Raw genomic sequence first — 14,973 nt, 5'->3', positions numbered from 1 at the left:
CCTGTAAGATGGAGTCTTTTATTTGTTTAGAGTGTTTCATTTGATGTTTTGTATGTATTCTTTACTTTTCTAGTTTTAAGCTTTAGAGGTGACACTGGCAAACTGTAAAAGATGGATGACACAGTGTTACATAAATCATCTTTCTTTAGTCAGAGAAGTTTCATCGTTTCTTTCAAACTGATGGATTCAATGATGAATGAACTTCGAGAGTCATCAGTCTCACTGGTAGTAATGCAGACAATGATCAGAGATGTTTTTTTTCTCATCCCCAGTGTTGGGCCTGGTACTAAGGCACTCAGTATTGGGGTTTGGCTATCATGAATAATTAATAATTATCAAAAATAATTATTTATTATTAAATAATTGGATCTGAATTACTAGATCACCTCGGGGCACCACCCTTCTAGGAAGGGAAAAGATAGCCAATTAATCAAAACAGTCTCATAAATTATACTAAATTGTCAATTTGGAGTTCGGATTAATAATTAACTTAATAACTATAACCAAAATTACCATGTTAACAACTAGTTACAGTTGAAGGAATTTGGAGTTCTTGACAGTGTAGAGGTTGTTAACATCGTAATTTTGGTTATAGTTATTAAGTTAATTATTAATCCGAACTCCAAATTGACAATTTAGTATAATTTATGAGACTGTTTTGATTAATTGGCTATCTTTTCCCTTCCTAGAAGGGTGGTGCCCCGAGGTGATCTAGTAATTCAGATCCAATTATTTAATAATAAATAATTATTTTTGATAATTATTAATTATTCATGATAGCCAAACCCCAATACTGAGTGCCTTAGTACCAGGCCCAACAAATGGTGCCCCGTGTGAGGCAGAGTACTGTTGGCAATTATTCATAATTGTGCAATATTAATTTCAGCATAATTTTGGCCAAAGCCAAAAATATTTTTGAACAACTTTTAGACTTGCCAGAAGTCTTAACGTTCAATCCCACTAGTCTACCACTGGAGTAGATGTCCAGTTGTACTAACAAGAGGTGCAGTGTGGTGATAATTTATGAAATTCATAAATTAATAATTTATTAATAATTCGTTATTAATAACTACCGTTTTAAGTCCCATTGTACTACATTAAGAGTTGCTTTTGCTGCTAGCCAATTCAAGTTAAACCTACTTTTCGTAGTTGTAAGAATTTCGGCATTCGAATACCACGTATTCATGCAATCCAGTCAAGCTGTTTCCTGTTAATTTAAGTGTTCCCCTGTTGAATTAAACCACAGCGTGCCACCGGCCCTGTGTGAAAGAACTTGTGCCAGCTGTTACTGCCATGCATTTCAGCCTAAGTAAGATAAGGAGTCTGAGATAGAGCCACAGTGTGCTACCAGCCCTGTGAAATATAAGTTATATACCTAGCTGCTACTAACACGTTACAGCCCAAGTTAACTTTAAGAATCACGTCTCTAACTGTTACTGCCCTGCATTTCAGTTATTGCATTTTGAGTTTTGGTGAGTAAATTTGCATTTACTGTGTTACCAAATTTGTTGTGCCCACTAGAGCCACTAGATGGTGCCATAGCTATCTTTCTAGCCTCTCTCTTAGAAGCTACTTAGCTACTTAGCATAGCATTGCTAACCCCATTGCTTTGTTGTTGTTTTTGACACCTTACCTCTATCCCACGTAACAATGGAGAACCCCTGTGTAGAGCAATTCATTTCTTCCCTTGCACAGAGCCTAAACCCAGGCTACCCTGAATTCATTAACAAGTTGAATTTCAGTGAGTGCAGGGAAGAGATAGATTCTCTACTGAAGGACAGGTGTGATGCACAGACTGCATCCAAGGGCCCATTGTTAAGATGTTTGCTTCTGAACTTCCACAGGCAATCCAGCCTTGCCTCTCAGAGCAAAGCAGCCTTAGAAAAGGAGGTAGAATCCCTTAAAGCGCGAACGGCTTGTCTCCTCCATGAGGTACAAATGGCCAATAAGAAAGCTATGCGCTACTTATCAGACCTGCACTCAGCAGAGTCAGATCTTTGTGCACACAAAGAGGAATTGTTAAGGCTTAAATCAGGTTGTCTTTCCCCACCACAGTCATTAAGCCAATGTGATTCTGGTTATTCCGATTCACACTCCTCCTGTAGTGAAAGGTTAACACCCTCTACAGTTAGAAGATGGGAACAATTTCCAGCCGACCCTAAGTTCCTGGGAATGGAGTCAGGTCCTCAACCTCCTCTGAGAGACCGAGGTAACAATTACCTGACGTCCCATCTCTCTAATATAGACCGTGAAGAGATGTGTAGTTTATCCTCCAGAAGATATTCTGCCCAATCATCTTTTCAGCCTATGATGTATGACACTCCCATCCGTGCCCATCTCTCCGAAGGGGGGACTACAACCCCACAGGTTTGCTCAGCCCCCGCCTGTCCACCAGAGATAATTGTTGCATGTGATGCACCTGCCCGGACACCACAGTGTCCCCGCTTTAAAGTGCTTGAGTTCCTTGCCAAGGACATTGAACATTTTGATCCAGACAGCTGTGATCATAACGTTGACAATTACGTTAGGGATTTAGACCACGCCCTAATTGATTTGCCCCATGCAACCCAAAGGGAGAAAGTTAAACTTGTATGGAAAACAAGCTCTAAAGCTGTCCATAAGTTTATCCAGTCGCAACCTCCCACAGTCAGAGATGACTACTCAGAGCTCCGTCAAGCACTGCTAGAAGAATTCTCTTCTACTGCTGATGAGATCGGCTCAATGGTTGCAGCTCTTCAAATTAAACATACCCGTCATGAGCATCCTAGAGATTATTACAAACGTTTGAGACATGTGTACTTTCAGGGCAAGAATGCATCAGGCTTAGAAGAAAACTCCCCCTTCAAGTCCTTATTCTTGCAGAACCTTCACCCATGTGTGCGCACTCACGTTGTACTCATGACACGCCAAGGTGACCCCTCGATGCAGGACATCAGGAAGATGACACAGGTGGCTTGGGAAACTGTTGTCACTTCCAAAACAAGAGGGAAGACAGTTGAGCCCTCCAGCTCAACCACCAAGGCATCATCCCGGTCTACCACCTTTAAACATCACCCTCACAACAGACCAAAGGGGGGTGATAAAGGGCCACACAGGGACACTGAGCGTAGCCGCCATGTCCGCCAGCTTCCCCGAGATAGGCATTCACACAGTCGAAGCTGTAGAAAGCCTTACTCCGAAATTATGGCCCAGCAGTATGATCAGCCAATAGACTGCTCAGATGATGATCGCAGCATCTCTGAGTGCAGTTTAGATGGTCGTAATTTAGCAGACAGTGACAATGCCTCTGAATACCTCTGTGCCTCTGGCTACATGGAGCGTTACAGCCCTGAGCCACGAGTTCGGAAAAACTTAAGGCACCTCAGATTCAGAGTTCCTTCCTCCCAGTGATGATAACAACACAGTCCATTCCTGTACTGCCAGTATGTAGGAAGTACTTTACTTTCTTTGCAGTTAAGTAGGCAAACTTGTGATTTGTTAGCAACAGCAGCAAACTCCATAGTTTCCAACTCACTAATAGTCACACCTGCCACTATTAGCTGAGAAAAGCCTAAATTCTGGTTGGACCCAGACCCACTGTCTAACGTTGCAATTACACCTGAACCAACTCCTTGGTAGTATTTTGCAATTTATACATGTCCTTATTCAACACAAATTTTAGGACACATTCAGACAATGATACAGCCATTGACAACCAAGATTTTAAAATGTGATGACATCCTTCCGCAGCAACATCTGCATGAAGGACAAAATTGTTATTTCTGTTTAGATCAGACCGAGTACTGCATTGAATAATAATTATTCCAATAGGATCCAATGAGTAAACCACAAAACTCTTGGACATTTGGAAATGGTTTTATCATTGTAGGTGCCACTCTCTTTCTGCATCTTACCCTAACAATTTACATCACTGACATTCTTCTTTTCCTCACTAACACTGTTAGTAACTGTCAATGTGCTTATGTGTATTTCAGTTTTTCACCTGATGATTTTGTTTTGCTTAGCTAGGATAGTTAGCGTTTACCACAGCCCAGTTGGTTAACAGACTGCCCAGATGTCATTACCATGAATGAACTTTTCCAACTTGGATTATACACGGACACTTGTGCTCTCACGACCACACATCGAGTGAGGTCGTGAGACCAAAGGGGGGAATGTTGGGATCTGAACCTGGTGGTGAGCTATGGATGCTCACCACGCATAATCAAGTTAACCACATGGCTGCCTTTGTCTTGGAAACAAAGGGAAGCACCAGAACTCTATGTCCCACAATCCTCCAGGTGTGAAACTGACCAAGCAGTTCACTGGCTGACAGTGGCATGTGACCTCTGAGGTCATCAGGTCATATAAAATGCGCTGTTTTGCCAGTGTTCTCTCTCTTATTCTCTTATCCTCCTACCCTCTACAACTCCACACCTCCACTTGGAGACCCCCCAGCTGCTTGGCTGCAGCTGGGTGCCAGGCCTGTTCTCCTTACAGTAGCGAAGCGAGATCCTGCTGAGGAATCTACACCAGGTCTTTTAGCCAACAAACAGAAGGTTTGCAGGCTAAACTCCCAAACAACAGGAGCCACACGGCTAGTTAGCACCGAGCTGCTAACAAGCCACTTCAAAGGACTTCAAGGAGCGGCCAGTTTCCCTCCGACGTCTGCCATCAGGAAAACACAGCAAGGACTACAACTTTTCCCAGTTTGGCCTTCCATCAGGAACTGCCAGCTAAAGGAGCAACACACCAGAAATTGACTTTTCCACCAAATCTGGTAGTATGACCTGGGCCTAGTTAAGCTAAGCAAAGCATAGAACTTAAACTTTGATTTGATGTGATATTTGTTTTATTGAGTGTTTAGTATAGTGATTTGATGTTAGTTTAGATTATGCAACACATAGACTCAGGGTCTCTTGCATGCTAAACTAACCATCCTTTCTCTAACCTGGCACCTCTTATCACATTCCACCAAGGCATTTGGCCAGCACACGGCACATGAGTGTCCCCACTCAGCAGCCATCTTGTTTCCTTTGTGTTCAAGACCTCAAGGCCCAGCGGCCATCTTGGCACGCCCACAACCGGCGGCCATCTTGGCACGCCCACAACCGGCGGCCATCTTGACACGCCCACAACCGGCGGCCATCTTGACACGCCCACAACCGGCGGCCATTTTGGCTCACACACAACCAGCGGCCATTTTGGCTCACACACACACACACACACACACACACACACACACACACACCTGTATTGAGTACACTGTAGTTAGCTTGTATGTTAATTTTATTCTTGTTAATAAATGTCTTTTAAACATACCTGTCTGTTTAATATTGCACAAGAGTGAATGTTGCCAACCTCTACACTGCCAAGAACTACAAATTCCTTCACTTTAACTAGTTGTTAACGTGGTAATTTTGGTTATAGTTATTAAGTTAATTATTAATCCGGAAATCCAAATTGACAATTTAGTATATTTTATGAGACTGTTTTGATTAATTGGCTATCTTTTCCCTTCCTAGAAGGGTGGTGCCCCGAGGTGATCTAGTAATTCAGATCCAATTATTTAATAATAAATAATTATTTTTGATAATTATTAATTATTCATGATAGCCAAACCCCAATACTGAGTGCCTTAGTACCAGGCCCAACACCAGTATAGATTTTAACCATAAAGTTCTGTAAAGTGAGCATGTAAGACGAGTAGATTCACACTGAGGTCTGAAGCTCAGTGTTCATCACATGTACAAAGATGTCACTGACATCACAAGTGAAAGTAGTCACAGTGCTTCAACTGAACAATCATATTTACAGAACTGCAGAGTAACTGAGTACATTTACTGAGACAGATGATGGTTCTCACTAAGAAGTATACACTTACTGTATATTTTATAGTATCTTTGAGAAAAAAAGGAAGTATTGATTTGCTGGCTTGATGATGAAGGAAGAAGTCTCTAAAACACTCCACTGACCAGCCCCAATAACAACGCATCAAAGACAGAAGTGAACAGATAGCTGAGATTCATTTTAAAAACTTGATTAGAAGAGCAAGCCAGTAAGACAAGATCACCATCCCAACCATGAAGCATAGGGGTGGCAGCTTCATGTTGTGGGGGTGCTTTGCTGCAGGAGGGACTGGTGCACTTAGAGCTTGGTTTGGATCTTCCAAACCGGCACTGACCCAAGCATACTCCTCAAGGACAACAAAGTCGAGGTATAGGAATGACCAACACAAAGTCCTGACCTCAGTCCAAAAGAAAACATCGTGTAGCTATGGAATTAGAACCCTGCCATAAATCGTGCGCGTGCAATGAGTAGGGTTGCCAACCGTCCCTTGAAAAACGGAATCGTCCCGTATTTAGAAATAAAAGCACCCGTCCCGTATTGAGCTGAAAAGGGACGCACTTTGTCCCGTATTACTGTGAGAGTCAAAAAATAGTCAGTAAAATGCCAATGGAAAATGAATAACAGGACGCTTTATATGAAAATTTACGGTAAACTTGTTCCCAGGCCCTGTCCTTCTCTGTGACCAATGAGCTGACAGCACATTCACACACGAGTATGACGATACAGAATACGCTCCTCCCATTGGTTGAGGTACTGTCGCTCGCGGAGAAGATAGCGGAAGACAACAAAGCAGCATGGGTGACAGTGACACAGACGCCGACACTGATTTAAGGGGCAGTACACCAAGTTCAAGCAACAATGCGATTTGTACTCCAAGACAAAAGCAGAAAAGAATGCAGAAATACAGAGAGGATTGGGAAAAAGATAACACCTGGATGGAAAAAGTGCGCGATAACTTCTATAAAGCGCACTGCACAGTGTGCCGGCGCACTCTTTCCATAGCCCATGGTGGACTGACTGATCTAAAGCAACATGCTTCCAGTGGTGGGCACATGCGAAGCATAAGGGACAACAAAACTAGGGGAACCCTAGACCAATTTGTTGCATACAGTTATAGCCTTTGAGGCACAAATATGTTTACGATGTTTATAGGTTTTCTACAGACTCTGTTTGCACTTTCGTTATTGCACTAAAAATTAGCACTATTACTGGATGAATGTTCTGCTTTATATCTATTGTTTTATTATTAATTTCTTTTAAGTTAAGCAGGACAGGTTTCTGTTTAAAAGAGATACTTATTTTATTCAGTGAATTTTGTTATTTTGTATTAAAGGGAATTGCTGGATAATAATTAGTTTTCCATGTGTTCATGTCACTCAAAAATATGCATCTAATTCAATTCAGGTTTGAGTCAAATAGTTAAAAAATGCCCTGATGAAGGCCAATATGGCCGCAACGCGTAGGCTCATGTGCTTTTAATCAGTCCTTGCCATGTTAAATTAAAGGCTTTTTTTGATTTTCAACTTCAGAGTGCCTCTGTATTTTCTTTTTTTGAGTTAAAAAAATTGTTTGACTCACAAAAAAAGGGGCTAAAAAGATTCACCACGCCAGGAAGGGTGAAGTGTCCCTTATTTTTTTTTTCAGGAAATTGGCAACCCTAGTAATGAGACTCGCGCGAGCGCAAATCAAACATCCGCGAGCGCAAATCAAACATCCGCGCGCGCATCCCCCCCCCCCCGAGCGCTTTTCCAAGCACTCGCGAGCTATTTTGTATCCTGTATCTATGCCCCCTGGAGCAATATTGTAGCAAAGAGCATAGAAGCCCAAGAGGCGAAACTCTGTTGTGTTATGGGTAACAGTCTGTAGATGGCGCTGCGGAGGCGCGTCCGCCATTATGGACTGAAAGCTGCTGAAATCGTTAGCGCCAGTTTGCACGCCACACAACCAAAGAGTATAGCGAAGATGAGCAAGTGGTCAAAACGCAAGCAGTGTTCTGCAATAAACTGCAAAAATTATCAGTCCACCAGAAGTGATTTGGCATTCCATCGATTTCCAAAGGATGCCCACTGCGCAAAGACACGTTCAAATAACGTCTTTTCAACGTCGTTTTTGGTCCTCTGAAGGTGCAGACTGTTACAACAGACGACGTCTTTTCCCGACGTCGAGTGAACGTCCGTTACCGACGTCCACAGGACTTCTGTATAGGAGCCAGTTGTAGTCCGAATGTGGTCTTCTAGACGTCGTTTCTACGTTAAACTTAAACTCATTTTAGACTACAGTCTGGTCTACAATAAATCACAATCCAATCCCGACAGTTTTTTCCCCAATCTTTATTGCAAACGTCAGTCTTAGGCAACATAAAATGCAGTACAATTTGTGAAAAAGTGGTAAAATACAATAAATAAAATTACCTTCGGTCTGTGAATAAAAATGTAACAATAGCCTACAAATATAATACAAATAGAACAATAACATAATAATAAAAATAAAAGTAAAAAAAAAAGTGCCCTTTGAAGTCCTCAGTTGCCCGATTATGAAACAGGATGACTCCATCTGCACAAGTAGAAAAAGACAAATGATTAGCGATCGAAACGGCAGTTAACACCGCCAGCTTTTTTAGAATGCGTCTGCCGGAAAAAAACAACAACAAGAACAGTTATCCCAACAATGGCGGCCAGCCAAAGTCTCACACAGGAATAACTACTATCGCTCTGATAATGATAGCGACCGAACAACTGTTGTTTGCAGTGTTCCCTGCAAACATTTCGACGTCTAATAAACGCTTTAATGTGTACAATTGTTCACGTTAAAGCGTCTGTAAACGTTAGCACGGTGGTTGTGTTCAAAAGCTAACGAGCTGATGGGAAAAGATGCAATGCTAACTGTAGCAACAACTGTTTAGATTAATACGACAAAGCTAAAACAGCAAACACTATAAATGAACATAAAGTTAACTAGGCAGTATTGGTTGACCGAACTTACCTGCAATTTAGTGAACAATGATTTAGAACAGCTGTAGTAGAGGTCGTAGCCTTCGGTGCAGACTCGGCCATTGCTTCCACAGAAGAGGAACACCTGGGCCAATCAGAGTGGCTCTTACGGTGTATGTGATGACACAATGCCTCAGCCAGTTAGAGTCGCGAATTCGCACACATTTCACCCGATATGACTGTGGCGCAGAACTCAGTTAAATTTAGCCAGACTACGGTCCAGAGACCCTTAAATAAACCAGTAGGAAAAATAAGAAAATGTAAAATAACAAAATATTATGTATACAATAAATAAATAATAAATATTTTTTAATCGCAAATCAACAATCAACAATGAATATGAATATAAATGATTAATCATTCATATTGATTAATCATGTTGATAACAAGAAGTTTGATATTTATCTTAAATAAAAAAAAATACATTCGTCAATTTCCTGCACCTATCTTAGACGTCCATATGACCTCCAGAAAAGTTATCAAGTCTGACGATCAAATGTTGAACGGTATATTGAGGTCTAAATGGGGTCATGGTTAGACGTCGAAATAGCGGACCTAGTTTGCACGTCGTGTAGACGTTCAGAATTGGTCATGGACCGACGGACGCAATATAGACCTGATCTGCACGTCAATCAGACGTCTAATGTTTAGTGGGTGCACAAAGGTAATAACTCATTTAAGTGGAAATATTTTAATGATGTCGTGATTTAACTTGAATGTTGAACGTGAATGACAGCATTGTTAGCGTTAGCAAATCTGCATGAATGCTAGTGCATCTCTGTCAAGTTTGCTTTATAAACTAATGATTGACGGACTAGATCGCATTTATTTTCGCATTTATTTTTAAGGAAAATGCATAATAGAACATAAATATTGATAGATTAAAGGTTTGCAGTAATTTTATAATTGTATCTTTGCAAACCGTAAGTGGTAGGCTAATGAAGCAGATTCAGTGGGGGACGAAAAAGTACTATAGGAATCTTATAATATTTTGGGACAAAATATTATAGTAATCTTATAGGAATACTATAGTAATTTGGGTTATAAAAGTACTATAAGACTACTATAGAAATACTGTAGCGGCTATTAAATATTATAGAGGTATACAGAACATCACAGAAGTATGTTATGTTCTGTAATACCTCTATAATATCCTAGAGCCGCTATAGTATTTCTATAGTAGTCTTATAGTACTTCTATAGTATGTCCCAAATTACTTTAGTATTCCTATACTATAATATTTTGTCCCAAAATACTATAAGATTCCTATAGTAGCCTACTTTTTCCTAAGGGTAATTAGGCCATGCATAACCAACACATAGACGTAACATTTTCTGTCATTTAACGTCGGTCATCCTCATTAATGTATTTTAAATTGTTTTCATATTTAGATATGACGGCCAGAAAAATTTAAGATTACTTTACATTTGTTATGTTAAGTTGGTTCAGTGCCATCGACTCCCGTTATTTTTCGGCGTTTTCCTTTAGTTTTCAGTCCATAATGGCGGCCGCGCTGTCACGTCATGGGGGCAACTGTTGCTATGGAGCGTTCTATTGAGTTTCGCCTCTTGGGCTTCTATGCTCTTTGATTGTAGCCTGCGAGGAGAAAAAACAGCTCGCGCGCGCAGAGTCCGCTCCCAAAACTGTCCCCTGCTCGCGCGCGAGTTATTTCTTTTACTGGGCGTTTTTGTCAGTGAGGGGGACGGGCCTGGGGGCATGCCAATCACCATTGTATCCCCGAATATAATTGGTTGAGCGTATTGGCCAGTTGAACAGCAGGGTACGGCAACACTACTAGGACAAACGGGACAAACCACACAGCCCCGAATGCCTGAATGACATGTATTGTGATTTGGTGTCTTGACTTGAAAGTTTGCAAAATGTCACACAGAGCAATGAACTTCAGTATGTTTGACTGAGTGCTGTCTTTCCTTCCCTCCATCGTCGACATTAATCTGATAAAATGCTGATCATTTTTTGTAACTTGGATCCTGTTGCACAACGACATTTTTTATTTTGGTAAAACTGTTTTGTTCATATTCTCGATCTAGGCTACTTCTTTCTCCCTGAAAATTATAAACGTAATGTTAAAAAATTCTAAAAATAAATAAATAAATAAATAAATAAATAAAAAAGATAGAAGGCCTGTAGTTTATATAGGCGTCAGCAACTCTCGATATGAGAGCAGCATATAGACGTATGGTCCAGATGCAGATGTGTGTCAAAATATAGTAGGCTATTTCTTATTAAAATCTTATTAAGGCAAAGATGCCCATGGACACTCTTTTTTGATGTGCAGAATAAGAACGTAAAATGATGATACACACTGTCGTACAGCAGCTGGCGGTATGCACTTGACAATTGTTCGTCTTCCGCCTGTTCCGCCATTAATCATGACCGACTGCAAGGAGGTAACGTACATTTCGTATCCAAGAAAAGCATAGCTTGCCTTGCCGTATCATTTACTTTGATTGAATACAGATACTTTAATACCTTATATTGCGGTACTTGCCACGGTGTCAGCAGACTGAAACAGCTGTCTGCTACATAAGTAGGCTAATGTTAGCTAGCATATGTTAACTACTAGCATGTCTTTTCCTTGTGGTTGTGAAACTCAATTTAATTACTCTATTTTTTGTTAATGTCTATATAACAGACAGAGTTACAAAATGCGGCCAGACGTGTTGTTGCCTTGATAAAAAGTGTCATGGCAAATGAAGCTGGCCCTGAAAGCCGTAAGTATGTTGTGTGACCTGTGTGTGACACATGTCTCCATAAGCCACAAATTAGAGGGCTGCATTGGGATTGGGACCCGCCGGGTCCCGCGGGACCCAACGTAAATCTCGCGGGAGCGGGCGGTTTGAACTTTGCTGCGGGCGGGAATGGGCGGCTAAAAAAAAACACTGCGGGATCGGGAGGTAGCCTAGCGACATGATGGAGATGTCATTACTACTACTACTATTCATCTTCCTGACCAGTGCGTCAGAATACATGCAGGCCAGGGAAACGAAACAAACAACCCCGTGAATCTCTTTAATAATAGCAATACAAATACGTTTTTTTTTTTTTGTTTTTTTTTCCTGCGGGACGGGAGAAGACACAAAATCAATGCATCTCTATTATCGTGCGGGAATAAATTCTCAGAGTTTTGCGGGTGCGGGCGGGAGTGGACATACATATTGCGGGAGCGGGCGGGAGTGTAACACACACGTTGCGGGAGCGGGCGGTAATGGTCAGAAATTCGGCGGGCGGGAGCGGGATGAAGAAAACAGTCCCGCGCAGGGCTCTACTACAAATTAAGTGCAAAGGTTATGACACTATTTTGTTTTGAGTTTGACTCTGCATTGAGTTGTATGAAAGGCAAGGACACATTAACGTGACCATCGAAATCATGCTGATTTCCTTGAGTGACACCTTACTGATCATATTATTTTCAGGTCTTGTGGCTATCTAACTTGTAAATATCCTTACAATCTTCTCTATGTTTTCCTCTGTATATTTAGCTACTAGGGTTTTATAGATAAGTTTTTATAGACATTTTTGAGTTGTTTTCACAGATGAAGTACAGGTTCAGGGAGAGCAAGGGGCAGTAGGCAACAGACAGCCTGCTACACAGGGACAGCAGCAGTCTGCCCTTGGCAACAGGCAGCAGGCTGGGACAAGGGCCAGGCAGCCTCAGGTAGCCCAGTCACACTTGCAACAGCAGCAGAGGACCCCTGACTGTTCTCGTGCAGCAGCAAATACAGTGGAGCACAATATGGCCAGGTTTGAATCTGAAGTTTGTTCTCATGATTAGTGTAAGAGAACATCTTTTTTTTTTTTTTTAGAATGAATAAGAACTTCCTATATGTCTTTACCATACACATTTCCTTTCATCTCCTCAGTGCTTTCCCTGGCCTATTCAAATCTGGAAAAGGTCAAGTCAACCCCTATCCAGTTTTTTCTACTTAATAAATGCACAGAGCGAACACCTAAGTCCGCTGATGAGATGTTCCTTCTCCAGGCTGGACTCGAGAGGAGGACTATCAGTATTCCAGAAAATGCTGACCATTCCCAGGTAAGATAGAAGAAAAATAATAAAGAGAGGGGTGGAGATGTGTACCTTTAATGTAAAATAAATGAATAAATAGTCCACCCCAGCCAGCCAAGCTGCAGATGTGTTTAGGGACAGTCCTGGCCACTCTGAAAGATAAGTAGCATGAACATAAATTACAGCAAAGCAGAGCAGAGACATACAGCAATGGAGAGTTGGCGAGTTAATTGCAACTACACTAGATGCGTTACCGAATTTGAAATAAAAGCTTTGCAAGTAAAAAGCCAATAGGAGTAATTTATTGACGCAAAAGTTTGACAGACATATGTTGCTGTAAAGAATGTTTTTTGCGACAAAACTAAATAAGTGAGAGATCGTAATATAAAACAATAGGTGTTTTTCTATCATCACACGATATATATCCTCATAGTGCACAGCTCTAACTGTAGTTTCCCAATTCAGTGGAATAGTACCATACCAACTCTACCTGAACAGAGATGACATGGGGATAGGGTTACAGTAGTAACTGCACACTTGTTTTTCCCTTTCCCCATAGATATCAACGTTACTCATGGACACATATTCAAAAATGGTACCACTGAAAGGGGCCTGGATGCTATATAAAGCTGCTGGTAAGACATAGTCCCCCTTAATAAGTTCAACTCTGTGGTATGATATGTTGGGAGCTGAATAAAATTAAATAAAATTTCCTTTCTCTACTTCTACTGTAATAATATCTGGTTAACATTTGCCCATTAATCCTCCTATATCTTATGTAGGTGTAAATTTTGGAGTGCATTACAATAACTAACAGTTTGTCTGTCTCTACACAGTTACGCTTCTAAACAGGAGGATCAGGCCAGCGAAAACTAAGTGTTCTGGCACCTGAGGCAGAGGGTTACACAGGGGCTTACCTTTCTAAAGCTTTTGGTGGAAAGGGCTGTCTCTACATCATGCCTATCCAGGAAACCTTGGACACCTCTCCTCTGCCCTACTCATCCAAGGAGTTTGAAAAGATGCCAAGAGCACGTTGTGCCATTTGTTCTCAGAGCATGCCTGTTCAGCTGCTGGCTTTACATGCCCAGAAGTGTGAGCCCGAGCTGGGCAATTTTTCTGACAGCATAGATTTTGAACAGGTAATGTTAACTGTAATGTTATCCCAAATAACTATGCAGAGTGGTCATTGTCCTTATTCACTGGAACTATTTTTGATAATCACTGTTTCAGAATTTGGCCCCAGATGTGACCACAGATTTTGAATCTCCAGCTTTGGTCAGTCCTGGGAATGTAAGCTCACTCATTTATATCTGTTTGATTAAACTATTTTCATGGGATGCATGATTGATTGACCTTTCTACATTTTTTTTATTATAGGCATCTCCTAGTGTGCTCCCATCTACAAGCCCCTCTCAGAAAATGGATGTTAAGGTAAAAACATCATTGATTTGGACAAGGAGGAAAAAGATACCAGTGAAGAAGAACTGAAAGGGAGAGACAAACGGTCTACCAGGTACAGCTAAACATTTTCCCTGCCTCTTAAACTTTTCTCCAGAAACTCATATTACTGATTTCCCTGTTTCTACAGTCTAAATAACTTTGTTTTTTCCTTCAAGTCTTGCAGAGGCCATCAACACACTTAGTGCACGTGTTGACACCACAACGATTTTCAACATTTGTGTCACACGAGAGGACATGTTTAACAGGGGTATGAAGCAGTGGAGGCGTCAAAAGAGAACTTCTCCAAAAAATTCCCTCCGTGTGTCCTTCATTGGAGAAGCAGGAATAGACAATGGGGCTCTCAGGCTGGAATTCTTAACTGGTATGTGTTATTCCTCCTTATATGAAATGGAGATATTCCATACGGTTTCTTGTGGCTGTTCCCTGGTTGCATGCAATCTCTGTTTTCAAACAGGTTCATGGTTTTATATGATCTATGTTGTACATTTCTTCGTGTATTGATCAATTTTTTCTTTTAATCACAGAAATGATGGGAGGTGTTGAAGCCACATTCTTTCAGGGAGGACATACAGGGAAAACACCAAAGTATTCTATCACCGACTACCATAAAGAGAATTTCAAGTATGTAGAATAGTGTTCTGCAATGTAACATTCATGTGTACA

Source organism: Chelon labrosus (genome assembly GCF_963514085.1).
Source record: "Chelon labrosus genome assembly, chromosome: 6".
In the NCBI taxonomy this organism is placed as follows: Eukaryota; Metazoa; Chordata; class Actinopteri; order Mugiliformes; family Mugilidae; genus Chelon; species Chelon labrosus.
Note: the sequence above shows the minus strand (reverse complement) of the source record.